Source organism: Phodopus roborovskii, unplaced genomic scaffold (genome assembly GCF_943737965.1).
Source record: "Phodopus roborovskii unplaced genomic scaffold, PHOROB, whole genome shotgun sequence".
Lineage (NCBI taxonomy): Eukaryota > Metazoa > Chordata > Mammalia > Rodentia > Cricetidae > Phodopus > Phodopus roborovskii.
This window is the reverse complement of record NW_026125837.1, coordinates 322,500-335,897: the sequence shown is the minus strand read 5'-3', so window position 1 is coordinate 335,897 and position 13,398 is coordinate 322,500.

The window sequence follows — 13,398 nt, the reverse complement described above, 5'->3', positions numbered from 1 at the left end:
TGTCACATATGAAATTCGGTTGAAATGCATTTCCAGCATGGCCTAGACTCAAGTGTAAACTCGATCAGGAAAGTACTGTAGTCCTTTGGAAAATTTCTGTTTAGACCATTATCTCTTTCCAGAGTTGATTAAAAGCAGAGAAACTGTATCCTTCCATGATTTTTTCATGTTTCCTAAAGCTTAGACTTTTCAACCTAACCATTCAGACCCAACAAACATGACTTAGCTATAATTGTGTCCAGTACTAGACTTACTGTTTCACCCATTAAGTACAATGCCTGAGAAAATCCAAAGGAAAAAAATGGCTCATTTGTTTCTTTGAATCTTTTGGCTTATTTACACAGCCAGTAACCATATGAAATCAGAAGCAAAAAGAATTTCGTATGACATTAAGTATTATTTTGAGTTATATACAGGACTTAAACACATCAAGTTTCAGAGAAAATTAATACTCCAAGGGATTATCAAAGAACAAAATTAAATTTAGATTTTAGACAATTTAATATGTTTTGCTTAATTTTCTTGTCAAAAGCAATTTCAATTTAGCTGGTCCATGTTTTTTAGCTTTGCTTTTATTCCTCTAAGTGAAGTGCTCCCAGTGATGTGGGTAATGATGGGTAAGATATTTCTTCCTCAGATATCCATATCCTTATCTGTAAGCAGAAAACAAGCAGGCAGATAAAATGCAAACAGACTGAGTTAGTACTAAAATCCCTTCTTGTTGTTTTGTGTAATTTGAATGGTACAACAAAGATTCGAGGTGTTCCTCTATTTACTAGCAATGCTATGGTCAGCCAGGATGGAAATAACTAGAGTGATAGGAACTGTTTAAGCCTGACTTCATAAATACTTTATTTTTTGTGCCTTTAATGAAATAGGGGTGTTTTGTGGCTATGGATTAACATTTACAGGGTTTTGTCAAAACCCACTGGTTTAGTTAGGGTTTCGATTACTGTGATAAAACACCAAGCCAAAACCAATTTAGGGAAGAAGGGTTTACTTCATCTCTCAGATTTTAGTCTATCACCATGTTAAGTCAAAGGAGAAGCTCAAGGTAGGGACCTGGAGGCAGAAACCAAAGCAGGTGCCATGGAGAAACACTGCTTCCTCATGTGCTCCCCAAGGCTCGCTCAGAGTGAAGTCTTACTTACCTCAGGTCCATGAGCCCAGGGTTTGCAACACACACAGAGGTCAGGGCCCTCCTACAGCAATCATTAGTTAAGTCTATATTCCACAGGCCAATTTTATGGAAGCATTTCTCAGTTAAGATTCTGTTTTCCCAGATTTATCTAGGTCTGTGTCAAGCTGTCAGAAAACTTCAAGAACACTAACGATCTTGATTCTTGGGTATCTTTGAGAAAATTAAAGCCCACACATGGTAAAGAAAAATAACCACAATAACACTTTTGGGGCACTCTACTCTTTAACGTGGTTAAATTAGACAAAAAAAAAATTGCTTAATATCACAGTATTAGAAAGTGGGAAATCTGAAATACAAAAACCATACGACCTTTCCTAAGCTACACTCTGCTTTCTCCAGAAGGGAGACTCTCAGGACTCTACTTGAGAGTAGTAACTAAGCATGCTTTACCATTTTAACCTTTTAACTCTTTCTTTCTTTTTAAATACCTCTGCCTTAAAACCATGGACCCCCACACCACAATTTGCAGAAAAATACTTTAAAGAAAGACAAACTATCTCATCATGGATCAAAAGTTAGCAGCTGAGTTATAAACTGTGATTGGTTGGTAGACCAACACCCCAACCAGTGTACCTCATTCTTATGCTCCTGAGTGAGACCACAGACACCATATTTTATGTCATTCTTCATTGGACAGCCCCCCACATTTTTTTCCTAGAAAAATTTCCCCCATACCCACCTGTAGCCCTTTGTCCTTCCAGATACACAGGCAGACTGGAATGGTAGTGGGAAGAGAGGCTCTATTCTAAAAGAATTAGAAATTCATGTATATTTACCCTATTCATTAGAGATGCACTGTTTTTATTTGGGGGAAATACAGTAAGGTAGAAGGACTTGTGAATATCAAATTTTGCCACGTATCTACTCCCTAGTTTTCCTCTCTCTGTTGCAAAGTTAATAATAGCCAACATTCTTTCTGTATGTAAACTATGAATGAGGATAAGTCACAAATTAAAGATAGTTTTTCAGATTACCCAAATTATTATCTATTAGATGACACTCTATCTTCTAACGATAAATTTAGTCTCACAATTCTATGAGCACCACAGTTACTATTTAAATCTCTAATATTCTTATAACTAGTCCAAATTTAGATTGTTTTCAAGAAGGTGTCCAATCTACAGAGACTGTGATCTACAGATGTGTTGGGCCACATTCAAAACTATCTTGAGACATATATGATCTATGTCCTATACATTGGACATGCCTTGTATGGAGAAAGTTAATGAGTAGTTAGAACACCTGAGTGTTGTTTCAGTTCGTGGGACTCTTTGGTGAAATAATGCCTTCACATGTATAGCTTCTTCATACCCTTTTGAACCTTGACCTCAGCATCTGACTAGAAACAGCAATAGCTGTAATTACCATGTCTTAGAAACTTTAATTTTTTTCTCTTCTATAGAAATATGGAAGCAATCATTCATATTTCATCGCAATTTTATACAAATGGAGCCTGAGGCTTGATTAAGCCTTTAGGTTGGACAAAAGGAGGGTACAGATGAGATTAGAAGAACAATATGATTTAAAGTTGAAACTATAGGTGATCTAAACTAGATACCTCCTCTAACTGCAGAATCATCTTTGCTGGCAACTCTGTCAGCTTTTTGAGTAATTTAAGTTCATCTTTTTCATTCACAAGGTAGTATATGGTATTCACAATACTAGATATAGAAAACACTACATTTGTGAATTTCCTGTTAACAACACAAATAGAACCCAAATATATAGGCTTCAATTTTTGTCTATAAATAAAAGACCTGTAATATTTAGTATCGTAATCTCCATATTTAATGTAGGGTGTTTTTTTTACCCTTTCTTTTTTACTTATTGTCTTTTATTATAGATAAAGCAATGCATAGAAACTTGGTCAAATACAAAACTTATAAAAAAAAAAACATTGCTCGAATCTAACCTCATCGTCTTCTTTCTCAGATCTAGCCATGTCACTCATATGCTGAGATGCACCTGGGATCAGACCCCTTGGTCTCTATTTCATAGCCCTTTGTGGAACCCTTGTACCTTAGTTCTTATTACTAATTGCCTGAAATTGAAGGGTCTTTCTTTTATAGAAAGGATGCCCTGTATTCGCCTGACACCATACATTACCAATACAAGTTTCTCAATTAATACTATATTGTAGCACGTAGAAAGCAGACAGGGAGCACAGCAAATAAAGTAAATTCTCTGTTGCCGATTAATGGTAACAATACTAACTTTTATTCTTATTTAGAACTGGAAAACACTGAATGTTCACTTTGGTGTTAAGGATATGTTTGTCTTACTACTAAATGACATTCACAGAGTATGGCACACAATAAGATTTGTCTCTTGAGTGCTGTTATTCCTTACTGGAAATTTGAGATGCAGAGTGAACAATAAATTTATTACTTTAACAAGGCAATTAACCTCCACAAGGGATTTTCTTGTAGGTTACTACTTTGGATTAAAAAATTTACCCTTTTGGTGGTTAATCTTCTGCATTCTTTTATTATGAACTAAAAATCCACTCAAACATATCATTTGCTGCTAAGATCCTCTCCTGTCCATCATACCATGAAGGTGCTTCAGAATTTATTTCAGATGTTTGTCCATGGCAGACAGCTCTACCTGAATGGAAAGAACACAGAATACATAAGCACTTCTGAACTTTGTGATTATGAGCAAAAAGGATAAACAAGAATGTCATGGAATCCAATTCATGTGGTCATTTTGAATGTTGATGTAAGATAGCCACACCAAAAAAAAATAATAATAAAGATAAAGGAGAAGTTTTATTGTTAAGAACTATTATTTCTTAAGTCTAATTGAGAACTTTATACATGTATGTAGCTATTTCCCTAATTTTAATTTCCCTATTACCCTCTCAAATGCCCCTCCCTCTCCTACCGAATTTCTGTTTTTTTTTTTTTTTTTAACAAGTTCCCATTGTGTTTAATTATAGTTGTTGGCATGAGTGTATGCAGGGATTATTTTCTGGAACATGGATTGCATCTCAGTGGGTACACTGGATAAAATGATATTCCCATTTCTAGCAAACGTTATCAATCTATAGTCCCTCAGTAGAGTGTGGAGCCTTGTGAACCTCTCCCTAATAATGTGATGCAATGATGTTGGCCACAATCTCATTCAGATAGCCAAAGCTGTAGTTAATTCTTGGGTTCAATGGCTGTCATATCCAGAACATGTTATTTCATAGCATTGATCGCCATGCTCTGGTTTTTTACAGTCTTTCTATCAAATATTATCCTATGGCCTGTAGGACTTGATATAAATATCTCATGTATGCTTAATTTTTATTAAAAGTTTACACCATTATTCTTTTTGTCTAGCAATTATTCCAGGATTCTCTAGTAGCTAGCATGCCTTTTCTTTAATACAAGCTGAACTTTTAAATGTAGTTAGTGCAATTAGAAGTATAATATCATGCATCAAGGGCTCTGTGCCAAATATGCATCTCCACATGTGACAGACTTTGACATCTCTTTTCAACACCATGCATTAATATACCAGTGTACCAGTACAGTGTCATAAAGTTCATCTTACAATAAAAGCTGCTTAAATTGTATAGCAATTCAGCAAGGATTGCTTGGTCATAAGTAAATCAGGTTTTAAGTATTACTCTTTGGACATTTGTCTTTAGAGAAAAGGTAAATGGGAGTAGTTATTCATTTTACTAATGGATCTACTGCAAGATTGCTGTGTAAGGAATTCCAAAATGTATTTAAATAAGCAAGGACTTATGTGTAACTTTCTAAGATCAAACCACTTTATTAGATAAAGGAAGGGGCAGCTGCCTTGGGGTATGTGGTTTGATTCTATCACCTAGACACAGTCTTTCAATCTGATGTTTTTATTTCTGCCTAGTAGGCAAATCCTGAAGATTTTATGAATGGAATATTTTTAGAAGCAGCAGCTATGTCTTTTTGAGAAATGTATATTAGATCTGCACTTCTTTGTTTCTTATTCCCAAGATAAACACTATTGTTTTGTTTTTTTTTTCTGTATTGATTTTCTTTGGACATTATAAATGACTTGCAGGAAATGGCTTAGGCATTTAAGGGGTGTGCCAACTCTTGGGCCACAAGGGTGCCATTAGTACATTGTAGACACATGTTATCTAATGTTATTTATTTATCCAAAAAAGAGTTAAGAGATTTCTGGAAATAACAGCCTCTTTCTCAAGGGTACTTAATGCATCGAACAAAGCATTGCAAAATTAAAGAGTTATAACACTAAGTTCCCCTGGGAAATAACACAGCAAAACATTTGAGAAAGAATGTTTAATGTTCTTCTAGAATGCATCTTTATGATCATAAAGCTGAGCTAGCTTTATGGATCACTTTTTAAATGTGGAAACTGAAAAGATGGATCACTTTTTAACCAATAGCTGTTTTATTCAAATACAACATATTTATTCATTTTTTGAAATTTTTATACATATATACAATATATTCCAATCATATCCATTGTGCATCTCCCTTCCAAATCCTCCAGCAAGTCCCAACCACTCCCATCTATCTTATTGTCCTCTCTCTTATGCCATATATATATACATACATACATAATACATGCATATATATATATGAATATGAATATAGAGTGATGCACTGGAGTATAGGCAAAATATATGGGGTCAGATCTCTGAAGGAAACTGACTCTCCCTCTCCCAGCAACCATCAACTGTCAATAGTTCCTCATGTAGTATTATGTAATGGTAGGTACTCATGAGCCCATTCACCATCTGTGTTGGAATGTCGACTGACTTGATATTGTAGAGGTTTTGCATTGGTAGCCATTGCTGCTGTGAGTTTATGAGAGGGATGGTTTTCTCATGTCCAGAAGACACTGTTTTGACTAGCGTAGTTCTCAGCCCTCATCAGAGACGTTTCTTTTGGCAGTATACAGCACTTTTAACACAGAGATTCATAACTGTAAAAGTGCAGAGAATAAATATCTATGGAATGGAACATCTATATTAGACCCCTCCTTGCACAGCACAGAGAAGATAACAAAATAGAGGAGGAAAGGTTCTAAGAAGAAAAAGATTAGCTATTATAGCTAATCTTCATAACCAGTGCACCTGTAGGTATGTTCCTGAGGACATGTCCACAGAGGTCAAAGGAGACTTCTTTGTATCAAAGGCTTTTTATTAATTGTTTTTTTCCAAAAATGCCATTATTGTGACAACCATAATTGGGCATATAGAAGCCCTTATCAATTGAACCCATCTAACCACACAATATCTTCATTGCTAAAGGAGTTGTAAACTCCTAGTTTTAGAAACCAAGCATTAAACCATTTTGATGTGAATTTGGTTATCACTTTGAAAGAAAGTGTAGAAGGAGGCATTGTACAAGAGTGAGAAGCCTAAATGTCATTATTTTTGCCTCTGGAAAATGTCAACTGAACTTTGTAAGTTAATAGTGCATCTATGCTAGAATATAAATAGTTGTGTGCATTTAATTTATTTCACATTGTGAAGTTGAGCAAAAGGGGACATATACGACTATCTTCCCTAGGATCAAATAGTTTAGAAGTAACAGAAGCAGAAATCAAATCTAGTCAGTATGAGCCCAGAGCCCAAGTTTTCAACAACAGTGGTCTGTTTAGAGAATGAATACATTTCATACGGGTTCTGAATGGTAAAGGTCCAGGATGTTACTTTTCCCTGTGAAGAAAAAGCAAGAGAAAGTGTTTGGTGATTATCACTGATCCAATGTGATGCTGAGGCTTCCACATTTGAATCCATAGGTCTAACCTCCCAAGTATGTTGTTGTTTTCATAACTGTTTTTGTATAAATTGGAATTGTATATTTCTTTGTAATTATGGTGTCAAATGATGGCATTTCTGTGCATACATATGATATACTTTGATTATATTCATTTTCTTTTTCATTTCTTGCCTTCCATGCTTTCTGTAATCCTATATGTGCTTTAAAGCTATTATATGTGTAATACCATCATATACAACTCAATGAACCTTGGAACGGTCACAATGCGCTTCTGTTTTACTCATAATGAAGGCATTCCCGTGAATGGTAAGGTAAGAGAAGATGGATAAAATGATGGTCCAGTCTTCTCACCATCTCATTCAGTGAGCCTAGAAACATGCTATTAAGAGAATTGCTTTCTTCAAGTCTCGGGACCAGTGATTCTATATGCATAAAAATGAATTGTGAGTGACTTGATAAGAAAATGTCCACAGGAGAAAATGATTGAGTGTAAGTAGCATTCTTAAGCACAAATGGAGTAGGACATAGAATGCTCCTCCAGCAAGAAGAAAGTGCTTACTGAAGCAGAGACATTGTGCTGAGTCCTGGGGAATCATAAATCTAAGTGAAGGGAAGAATGTGCACTAGATACTTTCAACATAGAGAGATCTAACCACATACTATACCTTTCCTTTTAAAGAGTACATACAAATGTAAAATGGGTTCTGAGAATCTGCACACATACACACACACACACACACACACACACACACACACACACACACACACACACACACATATATATATATGGCACATTTCAGTGGAATTTACCCTTTCTATCTGAGGTCACTGACACAGCTCCACTTAAGATATTCTCTTAACTGCTGTGATAGCAGGTGTGTCCTTGAGGATATTTCCATAGAAATTTAACTGAGAAGAGAAAACGCACCCTGAATACTGAAGTCAGCAGACAAGTCATGTATCCAATTGTATCTTTGATTCATCTTCTACAGCACATGTTTAAAACCATTGTCACTGATGTCAGCCTCTCCCTGTCTGGGACCTAGAAGCAAGCTGATCTTCTAACCCTGCAGGGAAAAGTTAGTGCAATAATCATCTTTCCTCTTCTGCACCTTCAAACTTACCCATACCTTCCATCTCATATCTCACACCAAGAGATTGGAACATAACTTCCCCATGTTCAATTAATCATCCTATCTATATGCACTGAGGGTTGCAACCTTTCTAACTCCTTCAGTGACTTTGACCTAAATCACTCCTCCTTATGTTACACTTCTAGCTTCTTTCCCATCTGTCTACTTGTGAAGTCTTTAAAAATATGTTTGCTCAGGGTAGGGAACTCTGGAACCTGAGTGGCTTTTGGTTCTAATTGTCAATGATAGAAAATACAGGGAGATGAGTTACAGCTTCACTCCCTTGCTTCATCTATCTCCTGGATATAAATAACACATCCATGAATAGTGCGTGGGAATCAAGAGTCACTAGACTTGGTGCTGTAGAGTGAAGTTTATTCGGGGAGAAGTCACTTACACAAAAGGCAGGTGATCACCACAAGTCCTGTTCTACGGATTAAAGGTATGTACCACCACCTACTAGCTTCTGGCTCCTGGGATTTAAGGTGTGTATCACCACTGCCTGATCTCTATACCCTGAGGCTGACTTTGTTTTTCGGAATCCTCAGTCAAGCTTTAATAAAATTTACATAATTAATATATCACTACAATGATGACTTCGTAATATGGCTTTCCAAGTAAAAGGATATGTATGGCTATAATAAAATTATGATTGCATATAGTTTCTTCATGTTTTTTTCAAATTTTAAAACAGTTAAAATAAAAAACATCATTTGTTGGATGTTCTATATTTGGAGGAAAAAGATACAGTCCTTAGTTTCTTTTCTAACTGATGCTAAGAAATTGATTTTGTTGTAGCTTTTTGACTTTAGAAGGCAGAAACTTTTGAAGATGCTGTCTTTGCCCCATTGTATAATTTTAGCTGTTTTGTCGAAAATCAGGTGTTCATAGGTGCGTGGATTAATATCAGGATTTTCAATTCGATTCCATTGGTCTACCTGTCTATTTTTATGCCAATACCAGGCTGTTTTCAGAACTATAGCTCTGTCAGGAATGGTGATGCCTCCTGACGTTCTTTTATTGTATAGGGTTGTTTTGGCTATCCTGGGTCTTTTGTTTTTCCATATAAAGTTGATTATTATCCTTTCAAGGTCGATGAAGAATTGTGGTGGGATTTTAATGGGGATTGCATTGAATCTGTAGATTGCTTTTGGTAAGATTGCCATTTTTACTATGTTTATCCTACCTAACCAAGAGCATGGGAGATATTTCCATTTTCTGGTATCTTCTTTAATTTCTTTCTTTAGAGTCACAAAGTTCTTATTATATAGGTCTTTTACTTGTTTGGTAAGCGTTACACCAAGATACTTTATGTTGCTTGTGGCTATTGTAAAGGGTGATGTTTCCCTGATTTCTTTCTCTGCCTCTTTGTCGTCTGAAAAAAATAGGGCTACTGATTTTTTTTGAGTTTATCTTGTATCCTGCTAGTTTGCTGAAGGTGTTTATCAGCTGTAGGAGTTCCCTGGTAGAGTTTATTGGGTCGCTTATGTAGCTAAGCTAATTGACTTCAGTAAAGAGAATCGCAGCCACTCTCATTCACCTTTCAATGAGGACCAGAGTGAGTTTTAAGTGACATATTAGCAAATTAAAAGAAAGAGCTCCCATCTTCCTTGTTCAGTGTGTAAAACCACATAGCAAATCTGGAGGTGTCAATTATCAACTCATTCCTTTATTCAAGATGCCAAGTTCAGCTTCATCATTTAACAAATTTTCAAAGAAGAGAATATAGTTAGTTGGCAGGGCCTGGAGTACATTATTGGTAAAGAAGAAATAGATGGATTGGAGAGTAATCAAAATGCGGGGTTATTCTAGAAGGAGAAAGATGTTGCTTGCTTTTGAGATTAGTGACCTTGTGACAGCTAAAGGGTGAGTTTTCTTTTAGTCATTAGAGATGCCTTTCTTTTTTATTCATCTGTTTATTTTATGTCCCAGTTGCAGCATTCCCTCACCCCTGTCCTCCCCTCTCAATCCCTACCCCAAGCCCCCTTCTATTCTCCAACCCCTCCTCTTTCATCTTCACCCAGGAAAGGGCAGGTCTCCCATGAGTATCAACAAAGAATACCATATCAAGCTGCAGGAAGACTAAACACCTCCCCATGTATTAATGCTGTAAAAGGTGACCCAGTATGAAGTGTAGGGTCCCAAAGGCCTGTAAAAGAATTGAAGACAGAGCCAGGCATTGGTGGCGCATGCTTTTAATCCCAGCATTTGAGAGGCAGAGGCAGGCGGGTCTCTGTGAGTTCGAGGCCAGCCTGGTCTACAGAGCTAGTTCCAGGACAGGCTCCAAAGCAATACAGAGAAATCCTGTCTCGAGAAATCCAAAAACTAACTACTGAATGAATGAATGAATGAATGAATGAATGAATGAATAGAATTGAAGACAGATCCTGACAGACCCTGTTACCACTGTTAGGAGTACCACAAGAGGACCAAGCTAGACAACTATGGCATATATACAGAGTGCCTAGGTCAGATCCATGCAGGCTCCTTGGTAAACAGTTCAGGCTCTGTGAGCCACCCACTATGAGCCCAGCTTACTTGATTCTGTGACTTTTCTTGTGGCGTCCTTGACCCCTCTGGCTCCTGTATTTCTTTGTCCTCACCAATCTCAGGATATCTGTACTCTGCCTAATGTTTGGCTGTTGGTCTCTGCATCTGCCTCCATCAGTTGCTGGATAACACCTCTCCGATGCAATTGGGCCAGGCACCAATCTATTTACAGGATATGCCTAAGTGATCTTGATTAGCATTTCCTACAAGGAGGATATCAGAGCCAGCCTATTTTCAAATGTGAATGTTTTACAGTTGTTTTCAAATATCCTTTTTAGCCTTTTCTGAACCATTTCAACACTTAACTGCATCTCTAAATTGAGTATAGTGGTTAAGGTTTTTAATTCAACCACTGATAAGATATATTATAATGGGGAAAAACACCTAAACTCTCTCAACCACTAAAAGTGCAAAATTATTATAACATCAATTCCTGTCATTTGGTATATTATAGATATTCAGTAAGAGATAACAGTAGGAAATTTCATTTTAATTACACGATTTTAATGTTGTCTTCCCACCTACCCCCTAATTGTGATACCATGAAAAATAAGGTTAATTATTTCAAATATTTGAAAGTATGTGTTTATTTCCAGAAGCTTCAGAAGAAGCTTAAACCTAGGCTAGGACCTCCTGTTGGCGATTTTCTCCTTTAAGAATTTGAATGCAAGTAGCAATCAGTAACAGTTACAATTAAGTATATTATATTTTGTTATCAGATGTTGGTAAATTCTCATGTCATAAAAATTCTCATCCCATAAGTAGTCAGACTGAGTAGTCAGTAGGCAGACTGAGAGGACTGGCTGTGCAGTCATCTGAATACTTTAAGAAATCCAATTGAATATTGTTTTGTTTCTGTTAGACAATACTTTTTACCAGAAATAATATAATTTATATTATGAGGCTATACAATATTTTTTCATTTTCATGAACTAAATCATTGGGTTTTTAGTTTTATTATTTTAGCCTTTCACTATCTCACTTTCATAAATCAATTGGAATATCTGCATTTGAAATAAGATTTATTTCCTCAGTGTTATTTATATTTAGGGTCAGAGAACTGTTATGGAGGATTACCCTGTGTATTGTGTGGCATTTTATACTATCTCATTCTCTGACATATGAGCAGCTTGGTACCATTCTCTTAGTTTCAGAAACAGAAATGTCTCCAAAGTTGCCAGATACACTTCAGTTTGAGAACCACTGACTAAAACTACATTCTCCACTTTGAATCTTTTGTGTCAGAACAGGGAAAAATTCTCTCTGAAAGAGAAACAAATTTTAAAAGATGGACAGGGAAGACATTCACAAACAAATAACAACAAAGCAGTTGATGGTCCATTCCCAGATAATTTATTGAGATTTTCTAATCAAAAGGTTTGTGTGTATCTGTTTTTATTCCTATTTACTGATTGGTCATTTTATTGGGTTCTTCATCACCTGCACATTGTTTTAAGCTATGGTTTATTTTCTACTTTAGGCTTATATCTGAAATACCTGAACTGAAGTAAAATTTAGGGTGAATCTTTCACGTTTGCCATTCTAACTCTGTAATATATATATATATATATATATATATATATATATATATATATATATATATACACACTCTGGTAAAACCTTAGGGGTAGGTGAATGACACCTAAAACTTAGTTGTCTAGTTTCAAGTTATTTCAGCTGAAGCAAAAGCTTAGAGGACAGTGTCAGCAGTTTCCAGGCAGCGTCTGTTCCTGGGTTTCAGTAATAACTCTACAGATTTAAGTGAGATAATGACTTTCTGCTCTTGCTCACCCAGGTGAGTTCCAGCATCTCTTCGGGTACCCTTACTGCTTCATTAAGCAATCAGTTTGCAGTTACTCCCTTATTTATTATTTTTTTAATTTACATATTGCTCCCAGTTCCCTCTCCCTCCCTCCCTATCTCCCACCTCCCATGCCACCCCCCCACTCCACGGGGAGGGTGATAGATACCTTCTAGGAGGGATCAACAAAATCTGTCAAGTCATTTGGAGTAAGATCTAGGCCCTCCTCCTGCCTCTAGGCTAAGGGAGTATCCCTCCATGGGGGATGTGTTCGCAAGGTATTTTGTGCACCAGGGATACATCCTGGTTCCACTGTCTGAGGTCCCTTAGACTGCCCAAGCCTTCTGTCCCATGCTGGTTTCTCAGCTATCAGTCTGGGGGTCCATTTGCTCCTCCTTGCTCAGGTCAGCTGTCTCTGTGGGTTTCTGTAGCCTGGTCTCGACCCATTTGCTCATCACTCCTCCCTCTCTGCAATTGGAGTCAGGAGTTCGGTTTAGCTGTGAGTCTGTCCAATGCTGCAGTTACTCCTTTTACTCTATCATCTGTTTCTGTTCTGGACTCTTATATGAAATGCCCCTTGTCTTTCAGTGAACAAAGGTAGCTCGTGAGTTAACAACTGCCATTGAAATACCCTGAAAAGTTCCCATCCCACTGTCTATAACTCTCATTCAGAAAATTAAACAGGCTTATTATGTAACTGTTACCTGTTGAATATGAGAAGGTATGACTCAAAAGTCAAAAATATTTATCTGATCTTTTTATGATAATATTTTTATATTTACTTATTTATTATGCATACATTGTTCCTTCTGTACATATGCCTGCATGCCAGAAGAGGGCAATAGATTTCATTACAGATGGTTATGAGCCACCACGTGGTTGCTCGGAATTCAACTCAGGTATCTGCAAGAGCAGCCAGTGCTTTTAACTTCTGAGCCATCTCTCCAGCCTAATATTTTTATTTAAATTGGAAACAAGCTT